General features: G+C 38.2%; 1 protein-coding gene and 1 pseudogene across 1 annotated transcript in view; both read left to right on the forward strand.

Annotated features, from left to right (window-relative positions):
* Positions 1 to 724: 724 nt before the first annotated feature.
* Positions 725 to 18434, forward strand: part of COL8A1 (collagen type VIII alpha 1 chain) — a 239243-nt gene continuing 221533 nt past the window's right edge. Inside the window, exon 1 of the mRNA XM_064374543.1 lies at positions 725 to 747. The gene's annotated coding sequence lies outside the window, so the exon portion shown is untranslated. The remainder of the gene's footprint in view (positions 748 to 18434) is intronic.
* Positions 1010 to 1081, forward strand: LOC135274384 (U6 spliceosomal RNA; annotated as a pseudogene).

Raw genomic sequence — 18434 nt, forward strand, 5'->3', positions numbered from 1 at the left:
AAATAAAAGGAACAGAGATAGGCCCATGGCCAAAAGGGCCTGAGTTCTGAAAGGAAATTGGTCAACTCGGTCTACACGAGGATATCTGGGAAGGACAGACTGCATCGATGTCCCACTTCTTCATGTGCCAAAGAAATATTAAGGGTTTATTTGCTCCACTAACATTTGGTAGCAGAGGCGGTGTCTTGCCCCAGGCTTATTGCTAAATAATACAGAAGCTAGAAGGAAATGTAAGAAGGTTGGGAATGGGAAACATGTGGTGAGGTCAGGACACACCCACCCGCATGCCCACACAACACATGACTATGTAGCTTCTTCTGTCACTGTGAACACAACTGCCATTTCCATCACCAGCATTAATTAGAATGAAAATTCTTAAAATTTGCTGCACCATTCATCTGTAGAGCTAAGTAGGATTATTCCAGGCTTTCAGCCCAAGTTTTCTAAAAGCCTAGCTGATTAAAAGGCATTAACATTTGTGTTTTGCCAACACTGATTATACTGATTGCTGGCAAGTGTTTATGTGATAACCAAGACCTAACGAGAGAGATGCAGAGAAGCACAGTGAGCGTAACACTCGTATATAAGGGATACCCACCAGTTGCTGAACAAAGGAAGTTAAAGCATCAAGGTCTTCAAGGCACCTGCTAGGGCTAACATTTTATGACTTCGATGAACAGAAAACGTTTCAGAAGGCATCTGCTGAATAACGTGAGATAAAAATGCTTCAAAGGCTAGTTATCCATTGTAAGTACTCTATACTCTATTTTTACCTCTTTTCCTTCTGTTTCTTATCAAGTTTTCATTTTTCCTTAATATTGCTAACCATAGAGGAAAGAAAGAGAATTTTATTAAGTCAAATATGATGGCATAGAAGGCTGAAGTTCTAAGAGTACCCACAGAAGTTTCCCACATGTTTAAATTATCTGAAATATCTCTTTCTTCGGTGGCATTGAACAGGAAGAATTAGCTGTGATTTGAACCTCAGCAAGCTTAAAGATTCATTGCAGTGTTCGCTTCAGCAGCACATATACTAAAAATCTGGAATGATACAGAGAAGGTTAGCATGGCCCCTACACAAAGCTTCATTGCAAAAGCACCTCTAAAGAAGAATGCTGGCAGAAAATGCAATGAACTTCTGTTAGGGACCCCAACATAGCTGGGAATCTGGAAAATTGTGCTGTTTGTGATAAGAATTAAAGCACCCAAAAGTCTTTTGTTTTTTGAAAATGAAACAAAACAAAAAGCAGTGACTTGCAAGTTTATAGGAAGCTTATCGCCTTCAGTTCAGGAGTATTTGTTTGCCAACTAAGGGTTACTTTTCACAAATGTAAAGTTAAGCCAACAACTTTTGGCATTTATGACACGATACATAAAAGAGCCTGTGAAATATGAAATGAACTTTTCAGGTTTTGAAATTGATACACTAATGTTAGGAAAATAAACCATTTGATGAGTGTTTTACTGGCTCACTTAAACTACATTCCCAATCATAACTCTTGATTTCCCAAACAAGGAAACAGAAAGAGAAAGAGAACACAGTGCGCTCACAACAGAACTGGGTGCTCCTTGCATGAATTAGGAGTTAAGTCCACATGCAACATTTATGCTTAGCATTACTTACCACTCCCATTGTTACTGTCATTAATGCTGTACATTAGAATTAGGTAGTTCTCCAAGTGCTTTCACATATTTTTTTCTCATTTTTACATGACTTCCCAATCCTGTGATGTAGATTAAACAGGAAGTATTCAAATATGTTAAGTAATTTAGCATCCATCACCATTATCATCATCATCATTTAATGAGCACTTACTGTTTGCTAGGCCCTGCACTAAATGTCTTATATGGAACATCTCATTTAATCTTCACAGCAATTCTATGCAATTGGCATTATTAGTGACTGTTTTATAGATGAGAAAACATGATTGATTGGGGACTGGAATCTGGAGCTTATGAGACCAATTTCAATGTTCTCTCCACATTGTTTTAATAACCGAGTTTAAAAAGAATAAAGAGAATCCTAAAGTTTCCAGTTCTTTTCATATCAGTTTCTTTTAGACAGAAATAAGACAAGAAAGGGACCATGAGAAGAAAGTTAAATTTTCAGCCTCTTCCCAAAATAAATACAAAAATGCAATAGGCAAAAATATTTGCCAAATATTTTGGAGTTTTGTAAATTGCAATAAAATTGCAATTCCACTATATTTGCAGCTAAATGTGAAATTCTATTTTTAATTCTGCTACTGGCCAAACAATGCCTTTTTGTTTTAAGAAAAAATGTCCTTGTTAAAAAGCCTGATAATGTGGCGTAGCCTACCATGACTGATAAAGCTCTTGAGCTTCCAAACCAGCGTGGTTGCAGCTTGGTTGGTCTTTAACTAGGTCAGATTCAGTTTCCACTCAGCAAGTCTTTAATGAGTATGTACTACATGACTGGTGTCAGGGGATGTGGAAGTAAACAGGACACTTATTGTTTCTGCTTCTCTGAAGCTTACAATGAGACCAAGACAGATATAAGAGATTAATTATAGTGTAGCTTGACAACAGAATATTTTTTCTTGTCTTGGGACTTACAGGAGGCTTCCCTGAAAAACAAAACAAGATGGCATTTAGATGAAACCTGAAGGAATGCTATTAATTAGTCAGATGGAGAGATGGCATGGGGACTAGGAGACATTTACAAACTTAAGTAAAAGTTACATCCCCCATGAGATGAAGGAGGTTTCCATAACCTACTACAGGGTAGAGCTTTTGCAAAAGAAGAGGTTAATAATATATACTATCTTTAACACATTTTCCTTCATTGGTCAAGAATTCTCACTCTGAAGAAGCTAGTTTATAACTACCTATTCTGGAAGGAGAGTGAAGGCAACGTACTGATGGTATCTTAGCTAATTACAACAGTGGTTTCATCAGCATCAGGAAAAAAAAAAGTAGGGTATCCATTTAAAACCATGTGAGACAAGAAAGTACAGATTGAAAAAAATGATTGGAGAAGGAATAAAAATAGAGAAAATGGAGGAATACTCTAAGTTAAACAGAATCATAGTAACGAAAAATAAATTTTTTACTATGATGAGCTCTCAATTACCCGCATGTGGCCAGAATAATTCATGACATATCATTCCGTATTCACTTATACTGCACTTGGGATCACAAGGGAAGACTATCTAGTTGAGCAGATTCACTTTTCCTATGTTCTGCTGAAGTTGGTTAAGACTATGATGAGAAGCAAAAATACAGCAGAATCCTTGATTATTTTCCCTTCCCTTTGAATGTCAGTTCCCAATTCACTTTAAAAATTATGCAAGCATTTGTTTTGGATTGCTAAGGACACGAACTGACAGACTAAGAAAGCAGCCCACTGAGTGCTGGGAAAGGAAGAAATTGATCACTTTCCAGAAGAAATCCATGCACTGAATAATCTCTGTTTGTCCATCTGTATACATACATCAGTCGTTTCCACCCTGCTCTGTGCTCCAAAGGTTGACCTGCATCAAGGAGCTCCCTGAGCTTTCAACTGGGTGTGGTCAAAGGGAAACACCAGTAGGAGATAAGAGAATGAGAGACCCATGAGATTAATGTACTCCACCATCCCTGGGTGGTTTCCACTAACTCTGCTCACACCCTCGAAAATAGCCCTTCATTAATTCTCCTTAATGGCCTAAGTTTAATGTACCATCTCTCTCCTCACCCCCAGAAATGGAAAAAGAAGTGCAATGCAAGGTTAAGGCAATTAGGATAGACAGAGAAAAGGTATATTTATAAGGCAGTATGTTAGATCAAGAAATCCATGCGAAAACATCTTTGGGATATGTCCATTGATTTTCCTCTCATACCAAGAAGAGAGAAAACACCACATTGGAAGCAAGTGAAAAAAGAGACAGCCAAACTGTTTTGAACAGTGATTCACAATAACCCCTGAGGGATGGGGCATTTGGAGGAACTATTTGGGAGGAGTTGCAGATAAGCACATTGAACATTTCTATAGCCCTTAAAAACAACAGTGCCTTCTGAATACTTACCTATGCGAATCTCCAGTGCCCTTTTTTCTCTTTGCCCAGGCTTAAGTAAACCAAGCCAAGATGCTTTTAGTGGCCTCATTCTGACCTTCTTTTTAAAAGTGAATATTTTATAAGAATTGCTACCAATTTAGTAATCTTCTTGCATAAGTAAGTATTAAGTTGCAGACCTCAGTCTGCTGATGGTATAATGAGAAAAGAATAACTTATCTCTTGACAACCAATGTGGTAAAGTTCTACTGGCTTCCTCTCAGTCGTATTCATTAAGAAAATATGAATCTAGCTGGATGATATATACTAACAAGTGAATCTCTCTCTAATATGTTTAAATCAATAGTCAAATATTTATTAACTACCTCTGCATCTTAGAAGGGGAAAAAATATATTATACTTTTTGAGGTAAAGCTGCTCATTTTAATGTCTCCATCTTCCTGTGTTACTCCTTAAATAACAATGACAGCTAAATTATTTTTTCTCAGCCCAAGAATAATGCGTCGGGCTTCCTTTTTAATGACAACAATCTTTTTGTTGCCAAATGCTTCACGTCTTAAATAATGGCTTGAATCTTGGCTGCAATTACAAGATAAGCTTTTTTCTCATAACCTTTTCACAATAGATTTTCATCATCTCCTTTATAAAGGAAATTAAAATTTGCATTTAAATTTAAGCTCATGTATCTAAAATTGGACACACTATTGGCACATTTAGACATAGTATTTATAAAGGAATACAGTTTGCTTTAGAAGTTTTTTATTTAATTTTATCTCTAAAGGAAAAGAGAAGGAAAAATCTAATTGAAGTTTACAAAGAATCAAAGGAGGTTGAATGTCAGAGCAGCATAGTAACTTAAAAGTGAAGACAATAAATATATGTCTATTAAGTACAGTGTGCTAAGTCCTAAATATTCCCCCCTAAAAAAAAACTACTTAGCTTACAACAATTCTCACTAACATCTGAGATCCAGATAATATGGCTATGCATGCATTTGATGTATAACAGAATGCAGGTTGCCAGGCAGTAAAGGCCAGCATACATATGAATTTGACACAGTGAGTGACAGCTTCATTGCTCTGAATACAACTCGTAACAATAGCCATGTTCTAATAAAAGCAAGATGTACCTAGGAATTAGCAAGAAACTCCTTTCAGGCAAAGTTTTCAGTTCAATTTTTCCAGAACCCAAGCTGGGACTTTGTATGACCTGAGAGTAAACATCCCCCAGGCCAGGACTTGAGAAATACCAAACTCTAAACTTGTGGAGAAGTGTCTATTCCTGATCTGGTGTTCCAGCTTCCTGGCTTGCTCTAAATGTCTCCTCCCTTCAATATCGGGCAAGTATTGCCAGCTTTTACGGTAGGTAAGATTTGCCCACATTACAGTCTCAAATCACAGAAAACATTCAAAACTAAATGAGACAATGGCTAATTGAAAGGCAACATCTGTGGGAAATATGGTTGCAAACTAAGAAGGCAAGTTGTCTATCAGGAGACAAGTGATTCATAGATGTTTCTGGCAGGCACTCACACAGATGGAGTTGTACACACATGCTATTTTTTCCCACTAAGTTTTCTGCCTAACACAGAGTAAGTGATTGCAGGCCTGAGCAAATATGCCTTGCAATCTGAAGCAAATGTAATAAACTTTCTGATCAAAGCACAATTGAATCTCTTTCCATGTGGAATTCACAACTCTGGCTTCATCCTTCCAGTAGGCAACTTAGGGAGATTCTCCACCGAAATGTTTGTGCAGGTGCAAATATTGTGACTTCTCTCCTGGAGGGGATTTCAACCTTGACAGGATATAGAGAAAAGAAAAGTCCTGTGCCTATTTCCCAGGAGCTCTAGAAAAAAAAATGCCATAAGTCCTGTTTGGGCCTAGAGTTGAGTCATAGAGATGGTCTCTAATGTGAAAACACCACACACAGAGAATTTGAGAATGGTAGAATTGTGGTCTTAAAGTTCACAGTCCAAACTTCTCATTGTACCGAAACTGACATCCAAGAAAGTCAAAATGACTTGCCAAATGATTCATAGTCAGTGGTGGAACCAGGATTAGAACCCAGTCGTCTTGATTCCAAGTTTGGTAAGCTTTTCCCCATTATAACATTAATGATTTTTTTCATTCATCAATTCATCGTCCACCATATGGCAAGCTATAGTCTGAGTTCTGGAAAAAGATCAAGGAACAGGACAGACAAAAGTTCTTACCTCAAGATGAACAAAATTTAGATCAACAAATAGATAATATTCTGTCAGGGGGTAAATGCGACAAAGAGAATAAATGAAGGTCAAGGGATAGAGAATGATGAGGGGATGCTATATAAAAGGGATTAATCAGGCTGGGCATGGTGGCTCACGCCTGCAATCCAAGCACTTTGGGAGACCGAAGCGGTAGAATTGCTTGAGGCCAGAAGTTTGACACCTGCCTGAGCAACATAGCAATACCCCATCTCTACAAATAAAAACTTAGGCAGGTGGAGTGTCAGGCACGTGTAGTCTCAGCTACTCAGGAAGCTGAGCTGGGAGCATCACTTGAACTTGGAATTTGAGGCTGCAATGAACTATGATAGCTCCAGTGCACTCCAGCGTGGGTGATAGAACAAGATTCTGTGTCTTAAAAAAGAGAGAGAGGTGGGGGTTGATCAAAGGAACTGTCTCCAAGTGATATTTAAGCAGAGTCTGAATGAAGTAAGGTTGCAAGCCACACAAACAATGTGAGAAGAATTTTCTCACTGAGAGAACAATACGTACCAAGTCCAGGAAGCTGGGATGAGCTTAGTGTGTTTTTGTGTGGCTGTTTTGGGATAAATGAAGGTGGGAGGAGTGAGGAGGAGGGCAGAGAGGCCACTAGAGGGCTTTCAGCAGGGAAACAATGACCTTATTCAGCTTTTTAAAAGATTATTCTGGCTCTTATGAGGAGAATGGGGGAAAGAATAATAGGAGATCCAAGAGGCCAATGAGGAAGCATCTCCCTGAAAGCAGAACTTAGGATCCTTGAGAGAGGGGCTTTTATCTAACTTACTCGCTGTTGTAAAATTAGCACCAAGAATAGTGCCTGGCATACTGTAGGCACCTTGTAAGTCTTTGCTGAATAAATGGACACCTGAGAGGTAGAGCTAAGGATAAATTGATAGTGGCTTGGATGAGGATAATGGCAGTAAAAACAATAAGAAATTTCTGGATGGAAGTATGTTTTGAAAGTAGAAGTGACAAAAACAGGTTCAAGATTAAATGTTAATATTTTATAAGAAAGAACTTCTTTGGGAGGCCGAGGCGGGTGGATCATGAGGTCAAGAGATCGAGACCATCCTGGTCAACATGGTGAAATCCCGTCTCTACTAAAAATACAAAAAAATAGCTGGGCATGGTGGCGCGTGCCTGTAATCCCAGCTACTCGGGAGGCTGAGGCAGGAGAATTGCCTGAACCCAGGAGGCAGAGGTTGCAGTGAGCTGAGATCATGCCATTGCACTCCAGCCTGGGTAACGAGCAAAACTCCGTCTCAAAAAAAAGAAAGAAAGAAAGAAAGAACGAACTTAAGGTTGACTCCTAGGTTTGTGGTCTAAGCTCACCAGGTGAATAGCATTGACTTCTCAGGTCAGTGGGAGAAATTAAGAGTTCTGTCTTGATCGTGTTACATTGGAGCTATATACTGGTCTTTAAATGACAAATATTGAGTAAGAAGTTGAATTAAAATGTCTGAAGATCAGAGGAGAGATTAAGATTGGAGACATTAGTGAATAGTGTTTAAAATTATTGAACACGATAAGATGACCCAAAGAATAAATTTTGATGGGAAATTGGTAACGTCCAAGAAACCCTTGTCATTCCAATATTTACAGGTCAGTAATGAAAGGATCAACAAAGGATTTGGATTAACACAAAATAATACAGATGAAGAAGCCTGAAAAAAAGGAACACCAAAAATTGTGGTGTCCTAGAAGCCAAGTGGTGAAAGTGCATTCTGAAAAGGAGTGACGAACACTTTTAGTTGCTCCCAAAAAGTTCAGATGAAGATTGAGAATGGACCACAGAATCTGGGAACACACAGAGCACTGATACGCAGTTTTCATGGCATGATGAGTACAACCCTCACTAAATGAGTTCAAGAGGAAATGAAAAAAAAAAGGGAGACAACAATACTAGGCAATCTTTGCAGGCATTTTGCCTCATATAAAGGGAATAAAGAAACTGAGAAACAGCTGGAAAATAACAAGGAGATCAAAGGAGGGTTTCATGGGCTTTTTTTTTTTTTAGAGTGAAAGCCATTACAGCATGTTTATATGCCGATAGGAAGATCCAGTAGAACTGAAGGAATTCATGTTGGAAAGAAATGGGCAAGAGAAAAACCTTGGTTAGACAACAGAAAACAACATTCAGTGCCCAAGTGGAGGATTTAACTGTAGAAAAGAGTAGACACAGTACATCTGAAAGGGACTAAAGATGCAATATACTGGTACAGATATAATTTGGTGGTAGAAAGGAGAGACAGTCCTTTTCTACTTGCTTCTTTTTCTCCAGTGATAGGGAAATTCAAAAAGCCCATGGACATGGAATTGAAAGACAAAAAACAGGAAGTATTTCTTACCATAAGCCCCATCAAGTTCAAGATGCTTTTGTAAGCAATGAAATCGGCCATTGGTCTATCGCTAAAGAACTGAGAGTCTTGGGAATTTAACCACGGCACTGGACACTTTTTTATACTATTTACCAAAAAAAAAAAAAAAAAAATGGGTGTCCTTTACAGATTTTTTAAGACTAGGAAACAAAACGAAGTTAGAAGGAGGCAAATTAGGACAGTAATGATGTCCTATTGAAACTCCAAAACTGTTTTGTTTGATGAGAGGAATGAGCAGGAGCACTCTCATAAAGGAGAAGGGCTCTCTGGTGAAGCTTTCCCAGGCGTTTTTCTTCTAAAGCTTTGACCAAGATTCCCAAAACACTCTCTAATAATGTTATAATTCCTTGACATTCCAGAAAGTCAACAAGCAAAATATCTTAAGCATCCCAAAAGAATTGTTTCCATGACCTTGGTTCCTGACTGGTCCGTTTTTGCTTTGACTGGACCAATTCCACTGCTTAGTAGCCATTGCTTTGATTGTACTTTGTATTCAGGATCATATTAGTGAAGCCGTTTTCAATCCCCTGTTAACAATTCTTCAAAGAACTTCAGGATCTTAATCTCACTGGCTTACAATATCCATCAAAATCGAAAGCTTTGCTCTTGTCTGCGGCTGATCTGGGTGCAATGATTTTGACACTAGTTGAGTACAAAGTTTGCTCAACTTTAATTTTTCCATCAGAATTGTGTAAGCTGGGCCAGTTGAGACGTCTATGGTGTTGTTAGTTGTTTCTGCTGTTAATCATCAATTCCCTTCAACTTGGGTGCAAATGAGGTTAATTTTTTCCTCACAAATTGATGTGGTTGGTTTGCCACCATAAGCTTCATCTTCAATATTGTCTCAGACTTTCTTAAAATGAGACATCCATTTTTAAACTGCAGATTTCTTTGGGGTTTTGTCCCCATAAACTTTTCATAAAGCATCAATAATTTTATCATTCTTTTAACCTTCATCATAAATTTGTTGTTCTTGCTTCAATTTTAGCAGGATTCATGTTACATTAACAGGTGTCTTTTTAAACACATTTGTTATCCTTCTTGGTGACTTATACTAGATTCCATTACAAGTTTATTTTGGTACAAAATTTTGAAATCTATGCATAGTTTTTTTAATATGCATTTCTCATGAACATTCGAAGACTCATTGGATAACAAGAAAGGTCATCAACTGAGAACAGTGGAAAGGAAAGAATATCTGAGATTTGAAGAAAAGGGAGAAAGTGAGACAATGTGTAGGAGATTAGATTGATTTCTGGCAAGGTACTCTATGTACCTTCTGTGTGATGGTTTCACAGCCGAATTCTACCAGATAGAAAAATAACAACTAATACCAATCCTACTGAAAACTGAGAAGGAGCTTGTCCCTAACTCATTCCATGAAGCCAGCATCAGCCTGGTATCAAAATCTGGAAGAGACACAATGAAAAAAGAAAACTTCAGGCCAATATTCTTGATGAACATGGGCATAAACATCCTTAACAAAATGCTAGCAAACAAAATTCAGCAGCACATCAAAAAGTTAATTCTTAATGAAGAAGGCATTATTTCTGGGATGCAAGGTCGATGTAACATATGCAAATCAATGAATGTGATTCACCACATGAAAGGATCAAAACCAAAAATCATATGATCTTCAGAGTAGGTGCAGAAAAAGCCTTCAATAAAATCCAATATCCCTCATGATAAAAACCATCAACAGAGTAGGCATCAAAGGAACATACCTCAAAATAATATGAGCCATTTATAACAAACCCACAGCCAACATCATGCTGAATGGGCAGAAGCTGGAATCCTCCCAAGACAAGGATGTCCACTCTCACCACTTCTATTCAACATAATCATAGAAGTCCTAGCCATGGCAGGGCACAGTGGCTCACACTTGTAATCCCAGCACTTTGAGAGGCAAAGAGGGGCAGACCACCTGAGGTCAGGAGTTCGACACCAGCCTGGCCAACATGGCAAAACCCTATTTCTACTAAAAAATACAAAAATTATCCGGGCATGGTAGTACATGCTTGCAATCCCAGCTACTTGGGAGGCTGAGGCAGGAGAATTGATTGAACCCGGGGAGGCAGAGGTTGCAGTGAGCCGAGATTGTGCCACTACACTCCAGCCTGGGCGACAGAGTAAGTACTCCATCTCAAAAAAACAACAACAAAACAAAACAACAACAACAACAAAGGAAATCCTAGCCAAAACAATCAGGCATCCAAATGGAAAAAGAAGTCAAACTATCTCTTTTTGCCAATGTTATGACTCAATACATAGAAACCCCTAAAGACATTGCCAAAAGGTTCCTGGAACTGATAAAAGACACAAAGTTTTAGGATATAAAATCAATGTACAAAAATCAGTAGCATGTTTATACATCAATAATATTCTAGCTGAGAACCAAATCAAGAACACAATACCATTTACAATAGCCACAAAGAAAATTAAATAACAACTGAGCACGGTCCCAGCACTTTGGGAGGCCAAGGCGGGCAGATCACCTGAGGTCAGGAGTTCAAGACCAGCCTGACCAACATGGTGAAACCCCATCTCTACTAAAAATACAAAAATTAGCCATGCATGGTGGTGGGCACCTGAAATCCCAGCTATTCAGGAAGCTGAGGCAGAAGAATCACTTGAACCTGGGAAGCAGAGGTTGCAGTGAGCCGAGTTTGTCCCATTGCACTCCAGCCTGGGCAACAAGAGTGAGACTCTGTTAAGAAAGGGAGGGAGGAAGGAAGGAAGGAAGGTTGGTTGGTTAAAAACCTAGGAATTTATCTAACCAAGGGAGTGAAAGATCTCTACAATGAGAACTACAAAACACTACTGAAAGAAATCAGAAATAACACAAATAAATGGAAAAATATTCCATGCTCATGGATTGGAAGTCAGTATCATTAAAATGGTCATATTGCTCAATAAAATTAGCAGATTCAACAATATCCCTATAAAAATACCAATGTCATTTTTCACAAAATTAGAAAAAACTATTCTAAAATTAATTGGGAATGAAAAAAGAGTCAAAGCAAGTCTAAAAATAAATGGGCAAAAGACATGAATAAATATTTCTTAAGATAAGATATATATTTGGCCAACAAACATGAAAAGTTGCCCAACATCACTAATCATCAGAGAAATGCCAATCAAAACCACAATGGGATACCATCTCACACCAGTCAGAGTGGTGATTATTAAAACTTCAAACAACAAATGCTGTTGAGGCTGTGGAGAAAAGGGCATGCTTACAAATTGTTAGTGAGAATGTAAAGTAGTTCAGTCCCTGTGGAAAGCAGTTTGGAGATTTCTCAAAGAACTTAAAACAGAACTAGCATTCAACCAAGCAATCCCACTACTGGGTATATACTCAAAGGAAAATAATCCATGCTGTCAAAAAGACACATATATGTGCATGTTCACTGCAGCACTATTCACTAGCAAAGACACAGAATCAAAGTGCCCATCAACAATGGATTGGATAAACAAAATATGGTACATAAACACCATGATATACTATGCAGCCATAAAAAAGAAGGAAATCATGTTCTTTGCAGCAATATGGATGCAGTTGGAGGCCATTGTCCTCAGCAAACTAACCCAAGAGCAGAAACCAAACACCACATACTGTCACTTGTAAGTGGGGGCTAAACTTTGAATTAAAAAATTGAAAGAGAAACCAAGATGGAATAGATAAATCTTGCTCTTTATGGATATGAAAATATTAAAAAGTAATAAAACATTTTTCTGAATAAAGGAGGAAAATATCTGTCACCTAAAAGTAGTAGTTCTTTCATCTAAATAGCTCAAAATGAAAAAATATAGTCACACCGTGAGTTGGCAATCATGCTGACGCTGTAGGATTCATGAAATAGGATCCATGAATATTATGACATTTAATTATACAGTAAAGCATTCTGTATAGGAAAGATTAATAATTTAAGTTAAAGTAAATGCCTAAAAATAATAATAGTAATAATTACAGAATTACATTTTCCTTCAGTGTGCTTGAGAGTGTAATATTGGAAAGACTTACTCATTTAATCTGAATAGTTCTATTATTTATTCTTTATGGTGGTTTTTATTTTTAGATGCTTGCTTCATTTTTATGGAAGGTTTTAATTAATTCCTTTTACTGTTTTATTAATCTTTCTCTTAACTACAGTTTTAGATAACAGTGACATTCAAATCTTTGAGTAGTTGAGGGTTTCCTTTTCCTTTAACACTTCTAAAGCACATAAATTCCAACATGAAAGATCCAAAAAAGGCAATACAAAAAAATAGCTTAGCAAGCCTGGAATTTCTTTGGGTTAAAAGAACCATAACATTATAATTTTCAAACTGTGTTCTTGTATCACTTTGTTGGGAAAGAGGACATAGAAAACATGCACATAGAAACACAAATACACACACACACACACACACACACACACACGCAGTTTATTTCAAACTCAAATGAATTCAGGGAAGCTCTTTCCACGGCATTTAGATTTCATTGCAAGGAAGTGTTCTCATAATTAATTTTTCTTTGTTTTTATTTGAATTTAAAATGAACTTTCTATTTGAAATATCTTGCATTTTGCTAATTTGGGTGTTGAACAGAATAGAATATTTTCAAAGTGATTCATTCAACATATTCAACAAAGTTAAAACCCTTCTGACTTTCAAAAAATTTCTTCTTTATTTTTCTCATAAACTCCTCTTACGTATTTCGCTGAGCCACATTCACATTGAGTTTCTGGAGGAATGTCACTATGAACAGTTTAATTGCCACTGTAACAGTATTAAGAGGTGGGACTTTTAAAAGGCCATAAAGGTTTCACTCTCATGGGTGGGGCTGGTGCCTCTTGGCCTCTCTTGCCGTTCCATCTTCTACTATGGGGTGACAAGGCAAGAAAGCCCTTGTCTAATGCCAGCCCCTCAATCCTGGACTTCTCATCCTCCAGAACTGTGAGAAAATTAATTGTTCATATGAATTACCCAGTCTGTGGTATTTTGTTGTAGCAGCAAAGAACCGATAAGACAAAAGGCAACAAGCATATAAAGCCTGAGTCGTGCTTTCATTGGTTCAGTTTACACAAGAGGAAATGAATCTCAGTGAATGCTCAGAAAAGTCCTATGAGGTAGGCTCCATTGTCACCATCTCTGTTTTATAGATAAAGAAACCGAGGCATAGAGAGTTTGAGTAACTTGAGCAAGGAGATACCCAATCAGAGCCAGAGATAAAATCCAAGCCCAGGCAATCTGGCTTTGGAATCTGCCTTCCTAAACAGAGAAAGATAGATTGGATAAACAAAATACCCAATTTCTTTCTGTTCTTCGATTGGTTTGCTACACAACACTGCCTTTCATGGTTCTTTGCTCTGAAAGATCTGTTGAAATGAGAGCTAAGATGGTGATTGAAATTAGTCACTAGATGGAAAACTGGAAGACACAGAAAACAAGGATATCAGACAAAATCTAGCGTTAGGATCCAAACAGGCAGAACTTGCTCTGATGTCTGATATGACATAGAAAGATAGACATCGGACACCAGGCAAAGAACCAGGAAAGACGAAGAATGTAGGAGGCGACCAGCTTCTGTCAGGTGTCTAGTGTTCATAGAGCAAAGCTTCAAAGCAGGGTATAGAGATTCAGCTAATGCTTCAACTACAGGCGATAGGGTGCCAGGTCTCTTCTTCATTGCCCTAAACTCTTAATTGGTGAGGGAAATAACATGGTGCACAAAAGACAACCACAGACCATAAAGAAAGAATAATCAACGCAAGAACAAGCACCATCTATTTCCAAGGCACCACCCATAAAGTAGCATGGACTTACTGAGATTTCTCTCATGGTCAGCAGGGTATTTTATACTTTTTTCCTATTGATGGACACTTGATGATGGTTATAGACTCAGGATATCAGTCTGGATACACTTTGCTGATTTTGCTTAACAGAAGCATGATTCATCATTCCAGATTAAACAGAAAAGATTATGCTGCTCAAAGGCTTCTTTTTATAGACCTCTAAGGGACTGTACCCTTTTGCATAACCTCTAACTTAAACCACTCTCTCCTTAAACTGGGCAATAGCTTGATATTTTAAATTTGTAATTAAACATGCTTATACTATAGTTTTGACCTCTCAAAAGTTTATATTTCCAACAGTGGACTACTGGAGATATGATAAAGCAATCCTACAATTAGATTGTATCTGGTTTCCCTCATATTGTAAAGCAGGTATTGAGATTCTTCCATGATTACCTGCAAAGGGCCTAGAGAAAGAGCAGCCCTTCAAACTCAACATCTTTATCTAGTTTGTATTTATGTCAATGCTGTTTTTCATTCCTCTTCTTTCCTTTTTTCTCCTCTCCTTCTCTTTTCTTCTCTCCTTTCCTCACGTCTCTCCAGGCAGGGCTCACAAAGACTATCAGCCTATTCCCACACTTTTTCCTGTTTCTGGTAGGGCAAACAAGCTGTGGGCAATCAGCACCAACACCGGGGACAGCTCCTTTCCCTGGGGCTTCCCTGTCAGGTTCCCAGTTGTGGTTTTTATTTCAAAGCTAACATTTGTAGCCAGGAAGTTCAATCTCCCACCCACATTGTAGCTTTTAATACCAGAGTGTGACTGAAGCATTAAGTGTATCTGCTGCAATATTTTCTTAGCTCTCAAGATCTAGTGGTAGATAAATGGAGACAGCAATGACTTACAGGAAGCATATTTGATCATGGTCCAGTCTAAAGTCAGCATTCACAAATCAGACCCTTTACTGGCATTTGTGAAGGGCCAATTCTCAGATGGATGCTTGGGTACATTCGGAATCATGGAGGAGGTGAGTAAGGAATAATAACCTCTGCATCAGTATTTCAGTCTCTCCTGGCCTGAGTTGAACTTACTAGGCTGCGCTCCTGAAACATCTCTTTGCCTCTAGGGTGTCAGCAAGTTCTGCTGATGCCTCCACAAGCTCTGGGGAGTGTCAGCACTGTTCAGACAGCCCTAACAAGCTTTAAATGGCAATTCTAGCATAACTTTAGCACATTTCATGACATAGCCCATGTTCTCTGGGATATTTTAGACAATCCCTTGGAGTCCCAACTCAGGTTCATATGTTCTCTGTAGACATCCACAGAAACTGAGTGGGAATGTGGTTCAGAGACAAGGACCGTTACATTTGGGGGATTCAGTGTGCCCTGGAGGAAACTTACAGAGCCAATTAAGCCTTTTCAGGGTAGCTATAAAAGGTACTCTTGTTTCGGAAAGCTGGTTCCTCCAGATCTAACACAGAGTATTTATCTATTACAGAGTAGTCACTATATTCTCCAGACAACCTGATGTAACTCACAGATAAATTTATGACCTATATTAATGGAATTCCAAGCACATATTTGTTCCATGTGTTATCAGAGTAATAAAATACTTGAGGATTCTTTTCATATTTCTCATGTGGGGGTCTAGCACCTCTGCATATATTTTTAGGGAGAAATAAGCAAGAACACAGTTCATATGGGCTTTCTAAGCTAAAAAAAAAAAACTTTCTACAACAAGTAGCTTTCAGAGATTCAATATGTTCAGCCGTGACTATGCTAGAAAGTGCTAAGTAGGCAGATTGACACTTGCCCTTAAGTTCAGAGAGCACGTTTCAAGGAATTCAGAAAATGAGAAGCTGGGTCACTCAGCTCAAGAAAGCCAAATAAGTTTGTAGTTAGAGTCGCAAAGATCTGGGCTGCTGGTGGTACAAGAGTAGCTGTAAGACTGGGCCATCTTTAGGTTGAGGTAGGAGACACATCTGTCAAACTCCTGAACTCTAAGGAGCCGCTGGACTTGGATTATCCTGACCTACACAATTGTGATTTTAGAAAGAGTTAACACTGCTGGTGAATCAAGGACTTGCAGTAAACTGTCAACTCCTTGCGGGGAGGCCTTTGTCTCAGTTGTTTACTCTTGAATCACTAGATCCTATAATACACCTGGCACATAAAAAAAGCTCAAGAATATTTATTGACTGATTGGTGAGGCAATCCAGCACACAATTAAAATGCTCAATAAAGTTGACAATATGGCCGAAGGAGGCTTAACGCTTCAGGAAAGCCAGATATGGCTTGTTTCTCAGAATACTTGCTGAGTATAAAGGTCATTAAGGGAGCTTGTTAAACCGAATATCCTCAGGTCTCTGCCCAAAGATTCTGATTCAATATATCTCCCAGAATGGGGCTTTAGAACTTCTTTTTAGCAAGCCTCCAGTGAGGTAAATTTAAAGTGGTTTGTAATTTGAGAGTTACTAAACTAATCCCTTCAAAAATGTGACTGAGCTGGTCCCTAGTCCCTAGGAGCATAACTGCATTGGTATTCATAGGAAATAAATACAGAGCACGGTTAGCTAACTTTGGGCCATCTCTAGAATAGCCTTGTTCCCTGAGACACCCAGAAGCCTGCATCTGAACTCAATCAAATACTTAGAGAACTATGTTGAAGGGAGTGCTTCAAATAGGGGTAGGAATTGTGAATTTTTCTAAATATTTTCATCTTAAGGCAGTCATTTCGATGGTGGAAGTGATAGATAGCATCTTATTCCATCCTGAGTCTCACAGGAAAATTTCTCTAGAATTTCTAGGCATTTATAATAATAGTATTATCCTAGTTTCATATCTACACATTCTCTCTCTCTATATATATATATATCATTTCATATATACACATCTTAGAGATAAGAGCTTGGGCTGGGCCTCATTATATCAAACAAAATTAACTGAAATGTAATAGATGTCTCACAAGTATTCAAGAGGTTCCCTTGTGACTGTATATGTCAGAAGGCACACATTACCCAAGTACTAAACTCGCCGAGTTCTGCTCAATGAGATAGCAGAGGTAAAATATGTCTAGAAAATCTTAGGAGCAACCCGTCAGCTACAGAGATCCCAGCAGATGGAGAAGGACCTCTCTTTTCAGGTACTTTTTCTTTTTTCCTATGGAAATTGCATTTCCTGATTTTTTTTTTCAACTTTAATTTTAGGTTCCTGGGGTACACGTGCGCATTTGTTATATGGGTAAAGTGCGTGTCACTGAGTTTGGTATACAGATAAATGATTCTGTCACCCAAGTAGTGAGCACAGTACCTGAAAAGTAGTTTTTCAACACTTACTCCCCTCCTACCCACACCCCAGGTAGTCTTCAGTGCCTATTGTTCCCATATTATGCCTATGTGTACTCAATGTTTAGCCCCCAGTTACAAGTGAGAACCTGTGGTATTTGGGCTTCTGTTCTTGTGCTAATTCACTTTTTGGCTTCCAGCTTCATCCATGTTGCTGCAAAGGACATGATTTCACTCTTTTTTATGGCTGCATATAGTAGCCCATGATATATATGTATGACATTTTGTTTATCTAGTAAACCATTGATGGGCATCTAAGTTGATTCAACGTCTTTGTTATTGTGAATAGTGCTGCAATGAACATACAAGTGCATGTGTCTTTTGGTAGAAAAATTTATTTTCATTTAGATATATAGCCAGTAATGGAATCGTTTGGTTTAATGCTAGTTCTGTTTTAATTTTTTTGAGAAATCTCCAAACCATTCAGCCCCTGTGGAAAAAAGCTTGGAGATTTCTCAAAAAAACTTAAAACAAGCTTGCATTCCCACCAACAGTGTATAAGCATTCCTTTTTCTCCACACTCACCAACATCTGTTTTTTCTTGTCTTTTTATTATAGCCATTCTGACAGATGTGAGATGGCATCTCACTGTGGTTTTTATTTTCGTTTCTCTGATGATTAGTGATGTTGAGCAGTTTTGCATCTATTTGTTGGTGGTGTGTATGTCTTATTTTGAC

This window comes from Aotus nancymaae, unplaced genomic scaffold (assembly GCF_030222135.1).
Source record: "Aotus nancymaae isolate 86718 unplaced genomic scaffold, 86718_ANA_hifiasm-v0.15.2.pri h1tg000011l, whole genome shotgun sequence".
Taxonomy (NCBI): Eukaryota; Metazoa; Chordata; class Mammalia; order Primates; family Aotidae; genus Aotus; species Aotus nancymaae.